This window comes from Miniopterus schreibersii, assembly GCF_964146895.1.
Source record: "Miniopterus schreibersii genome assembly, chromosome: 6".
NCBI lineage: Eukaryota > Metazoa > Chordata > Mammalia > Chiroptera > Miniopteridae > Miniopterus > Miniopterus schreibersii.
The window spans coordinates 87,526,022-87,532,021 of NC_138107.1; the positions used below are offsets into that span (position 1 = coordinate 87,526,022).

General features: G+C 57.5%; 1 protein-coding gene across 1 annotated transcript in view; it reads right to left on the reverse strand.

The window, feature by feature from the left end:
* The window catches only part of AGPAT4 (1-acylglycerol-3-phosphate O-acyltransferase 4), a 71,628-nt gene extending 67,866 nt beyond the window's left edge, over window positions 1-3,762 (reverse strand). Inside the window, exon 1 of the mRNA XM_081140695.1 lies at window positions 3,639-3,762. The gene's annotated coding sequence lies outside the window, so the exon portion shown is untranslated. The remainder of the gene's footprint in view (window positions 1-3,638) is intronic.
* Between the last annotated feature and the right edge of the window lie 2,238 nt (window positions 3,763-6,000).

Below are 6,000 nucleotides of genomic sequence, written 5' to 3' on the forward strand. Positions count from 1 at the left end.
TACCGGGTGAGGAAGGATTGTGCATTGTCTTCCTTCTATCAATCTTTCTTGTTCCGATGAAAACAAAATTCTATCCCTGAATCTCCACCTATTAGATTTTTCCACCAGCATACAGTAGACCTGCCCTATAACCACCCTACAGACAGGCTTCTCTCCACTTGGGACAAGGACCCTGAACACGACCCATCGCTTAGTACCCATCCCTGTCACCTGGACACCTCTGCCTCCTTCCCCTTGAACTGTCCGTCTCCCCTCCTCCAAACCTTCCACACCCTCTGCCTCCTCACTCTGCTTGGACTTGGTGCATCCTGATTTCTCACCTCCCTCCTGCCCCGCCTCCTCTCCAGCTCCGGGCTCATCACACATGCTGTCGGCCCAGGTGGATGGATTTAAACTTGAGAGCACGGAGCCCAACGTCTCTCTGCTTCACAAACTTCGCAGCACCCGGATCAGGGCCCTGCAGACAGTGGGATCCGGGCGCAGTGGCACCTGGCCCCAACCTCAGAAGCAATGTCCTTGGCCTCACCTCTATCCCGCCTTTCGTGGGCCCCGAACCTGGCTCCGCATCCGCAGCTGCGCTGACCTTCCCCAGGCCGGGCTGCTGGTCATGTTCCTAACCTCTGCTCAGGGTCTGGTTAGGGGACAGTGTTTTATTTTCACTCGCGGCCGTGCTTCCGAACAAGCCCGGCTACTCATCCTGAGCGCCATCCCACGTGCCTCTGCGCAGCTCCCAGGTCTGGGAACCGGAGGCGCCCCCTCCACAGGCTGGGCTTACACACCACCCACCTGCTTTACGGGTCGTGCGATCACTGTCCCCTCGAGGACAGTAGGAGCACCCCGCTTGGTAAGACTGCAGACCTCCCAGCCTGCCGTCCGCCCGGCACCACCACGCTGCTCAGGAGCCCAGCTCCTTTTCCTGACTCCGCGCTTTCTGCCCTTCAGCTGGTTCTCTGGGCTCCAGCCCCACCCAGCTCCCGTCAGTTTTGTGCCGGCTGTTTAGCCCGTTTTCAGGTAACTCTTGTATCTGGAGTCCTTAAGGCCTCTTGCGCTCTAGTAAAAGCCACCACACCAGCAGGTCCAGGTAAGGATCTTGGCCGACAGAACCCAGAGGAGGCCCCGCTGCCCCTGAGGGCGCCTAGGGGCCGCTGCGCGCGGTCTCGGTGACGCCTCCGGCCTCCCTGGCGGGGGCGCTGTGAGGCGGAGCGACCGGCACAGACTTTCACCCGCAGCTGCAGAGGATTTTAAGAATCGGGACCGAGCTGCGTGCGGAGATGTCCTAGAAACGCCTGACAGCCACAGCGGAGGCCGTTCGCTAAGGGACTTTCCTGGGGGGTGTGAAGAAAAGGTCAGCTCCACTCCTCCTGCCTGCGAATGGCCGATGGGCTGTCTTCCTCACACACGTGTAACTGGGCTCTGATCATACTTAACGGCTGACTGCTAGGTGCTGCTTTCTACTCGCGTTTTATATTTTTCCTGCAAATCGGCTCTTTTCCTCCCCACTGAGGGTGTTTGCAAGACTCAGGAGTTTTAACTTAGGGCTCTCGATTTTCCCGTTGTTGCTACGCACTCCCACACACATCTAGGCACACCCCTACCCACCCCTACACGTACACACACCCCTACACACACACCCCCTCACCTACACACCCCCTCACCTACACACACACCCCTACACACACACCCCCTCACCTACACACACACCCTCACCTACACACACACACCCTCACCTACACACCCCTACATGTACACACACACCCCTACACACACACCCTCACCTACACACCCCTACACGTACACACACACCCCTACACACACACCCCCTCACCTACACACACCCTCACCTACACACACCCCCTCACCTACACACACACCCCCTCACCTACACACACACCCCCTCACCTACACACACACCCTCACCTACACACCCCTACACGTACACACACACCCCTACACACACACACCCTCACCTACACACCCCTACACGTACACACACACCCCTACACACACACCCTCACCTACACACACCCTCACCTACACACACACCCTCACCTACACACCCCTACACGTACACACACAACTCTACACACATACCCTCACCTACACACCCCTACACGTACACACACACCCCTACACACACATACACACCCTCACCTACACACCCCCTCACCTACACGCACACCTCTACACACACCCTCACCTACACATACACCCTCACCTACACACACACACACCCTCACCTACACATACACCCTCACCTACACACACATGCACACACATCTACATACACATACCCATTCACCTACACACATATCTACATACATATGCACACACCTATGCACACATACACACACCTACACATACACACATATCTACACACATACCCATTTACCTACACACACACCTATAAACACATACAGAATCTACACACACACACCTACACACACATGCACATATTTCTATGCACATACCCATTCACCTACAACACACCTACACACACAAACACACGCACTCACTTTGCCCCATCTCTCAGGATGCTTTCTGCCCACGGGGCTGCGGCGGCAACCACAGGCGGGTTAACCGCCTCCCGGGGCTGGAGGAGCGGGTCCGTGCGCCCTGGTCAGGGGAGCGGCCGCGGGTGACCCGTGCAGGGCAGGAAAGGGAGCCTCCTGCTGGCAGCTGCCATTCGTCACTCCCTCGTGGCTGCTGAACTTAGGTTTGGTGCCACATAAGTTCAGACTGGAGCAAAGACCCCTCCTTTCTTCCGATACTGAGACTTGCAGGCAAACCTGAGCCGACACCACACACCTTCCAGCGCGGATTCCCACCCGCGTCCAAAACTTTGTCCCGGGGCCTCACCTCCGGCGAAGGCGAGAGCGCTCCTCCCCGCCCGGGTCCGACCCCAGCACAAACATCACCTCCTGAGGCCCCTTCAGGTTTTTAAAAACGGGCCCGAAGCTGAAGACGTGCACAGACCTCACACCGTCCCTTTCATGATTCCTCGATATGATGCAGAAACGCACAGGCCGAAAATTAGGTAAATCAAGAGGCAGCTACAGATGCCTGTTTCCTTGGCAACTCCCCTCCCCCAGCCCCCCCCCCCCCCTCGCGACCGGGAAAAACCAAAACGCAAGTGAGGAGGGGTAGCGCGGCCCGCGGGCCCAGCCGGCCCGGCGCGGGCGCGGGGGCCGCCCGCTCGGGAGGAAATGCACCTCCGTCCGCGCGGGGCGGGCAGCCTTTGGGGCAGTATTTTTGTGGTTGCCATAGAAACGCCGGTGAGGGAAGAACAGGTTGCCTGGCACAAAAGAGGCCGATCCGTAACGGGAACCGTCCCCCGGCCTCACCTCCAGCAGGGAAAACGCTTTCGGGCGCGGGGTCCGCGGGGCAGGGGGCACCCCGCCCGGGCACGCGGCTCGCGCGTGGCGGGGCCGAGGCAGGCGCACCCGGCCGAGCACAAAGGAGCCCCTCTGCCTTCCCCGCTGCCCTCCCTTCCCCCGCGCCCTGCCGGCACCTACCCCTCCCCGAGGGCGCCAGGAAGTCCAGCCAGGGGACGAGGGCCGGGGTGGGTGGGGACGGGGGACACCGGCCCCCCACGCCCGGAGGGGAACTTGCTGGAAACAGCCCCGGGCGAGCGCACGTACCTCCTCCGGCAGCCCCGGCACGTGGACCTGGAGGCCGCCCCGAGGCGAGCGGGCTGCGCGCAGGAATCGCCACTAGTTTCTGGGAGCCGCGCGTCGGCCGACACTGGAAAGAAAAGGCGAGGCTCCACCCATGGGGTGGACCCTTCGGGGGGGAAAAAAAAAAAGTGGTCCTCAGCTGACGTCTCTCCCCACCCCATGTCACTTCCTTTTAAAGCTACAACCGAGCGGTTACCGCGGGAGGAGGTGCGCTGGGCGGCGTGAGTCACCCGGCGCTTCCAATGAGGGCGCGCGGGGCCCGTCGGCTCGCGTTTGAATCTCGGGCTGGAGAAGCTGCCAGAAGGGAGACAAAGCCCGCTAGGTGGCCTTTCTCTCCCCGCCGCGTCCCCCCAACCCTGTTGCATCCCGGGCCCCCGCGGCCCCGCAGGCCTCCTATGAACACAGCAAGGACTCGGCCAATTTGTGTGCGAAATACCTGCGCCTTTGCCACGCGCTGCGCCGGGAGGGCGGCTGCCTTCCGCCCTCGGAAGGGCCAGCGAGACACCGTCACAGACACCCGGGGACCGGGAGCTCCGACAGGGCGAGAAGCGCGGGAGCGCGGCGGCGATGGGCGCGCGCCGTCCCCGCGGAGGCCCCGGGCGGTCCCCGCGCGCCCGCGGGCACGTGCGCCCCGCCCCGCCCCCGCCCGTGCGGCTCTGGGGCAGCGCGGCGCCGAGGGGCTGGGCGGCCGTTACAGCGAACCAGCGTCCCCGCAGCCCTGAAAGGCCGGGCGTGCCAGGTCCCTGCCAGGCCTAAAAAAGTCATTTCAGTCTCCAGATGGTCAAGGCGCGCGCACCCGTCAGTGTTCAGTTAGAACCAGGGTCACAAATAAGATTTGGGCATCTCCATGTGTCTTCTGTGTGCAGCTTTGTTCTCTAGGTGTTTACGGTCTGCAGCGCGAAATTAAAGGTCCACAAATAGCTAGGACACTCGGCAGAATTCAGGGCTACGAAAGTGCCCCCAAAACATGGAAAGGGACCCACACAGAAGGCCCACCGGTGGAGACAGCTAATTTTAATATCCATGCGAACATAAATTTGACCATAGTACAGAAATGCTTATAAAAGAAGTTTCTAGAACTTTCTTGCACCCAGTGCAATCTTAAGAGTCCTGATAAGTTTTCAGTTATGTTTTAAGACCTATTTGTTCCTCGTATTGTGGAAACTTGCAAAGGCTTTTCAAAGTATCTCCCAATAGAGTTAGACTGAGTGCTGTTCCTGTTTGAACTCTGAATGGAAATTTATTTCAGAATCTACACGTGGCATAAATTTGTGCTATATTTATTAGAACTGCATCAATGATTTCAGTGGGGAAAATGTGATATTAAAATTGTTGACAACTGCCAAGTCTTATTCCGGTCTCAATACTTTAATATCTTCATTCCATTATGATTGTAACTATTGTTTCACTCGCTGTTGCTACAGTAGCACTTCGCCTGTGCAAGTATGTTGCTCCCAGTCTCAAGCATCTCGGAAATGTAGCCGAGAAACACGGCAGAAAAAATGACGACGTGGAAAGATTTAGCGTGGAAGTACAACGTTCATGGACTAAATCCTATGGACTTTGTTCAGAGTGCCACTTAGGCTCCAACTGAATTTTAGGTTTCCTTACGTAGCTATTTCTATTTAGACAAGGGATTGTGAAAATTTCAGGGTCAACAAATATTTGAGAATCTGTACTAGTTGCTGAAGAGAGAAAAACCTTGCCCCGAGGCGCTCAGTCTCGGGAGAGAGACCTGTACACACCTGAGGCCTGATGTAGGGCGGGAACCTTGAAGTCTGAGCGGAGTTCAGAGCTGGCTGAGGAAGGGGGGGCGGAGGGGGGCGGGGGGGTGTCCACACAGCTTCTTGGGTCACCCCGAGCTGCACAAGGGGGAGCGTGAGCAGTGCGTTGGCTGCCCAGATGGCGGGAGATGAATGCTGATCGCCGGAGAGATTTCAAAGGAGACAAGGGGCATGAGCTGGTAACTTTAGAAAAGAAAGGATCCGCAGGGCACCAATTAAACAACAACGATGCAGCCTCACACAGGAACACAGGTAGAAAGGTAGAGGGCTCATTTCTTTGCCCATCCACTTGTCAAACAGTCAAAAAGCTCTAAGGTACAAGTACAGAGGGTGCTATGCGATGGCTGTCTCCCCTGGCTGGTGACAGTGAGTTGGGACACAGTCGGAGTTGTGGCTGCTTCGAGGAGACAAAGGAAAAAGTGTCAATTACAATAAAGTCAGTTTGATGCTTGGACTCTGTAATCTTACACTTCATAGTTGTGTATCCCAATCACCTCTAATCGAGCCTTTAAAACACGTCACCTGTGTGTCTTAATGACCCG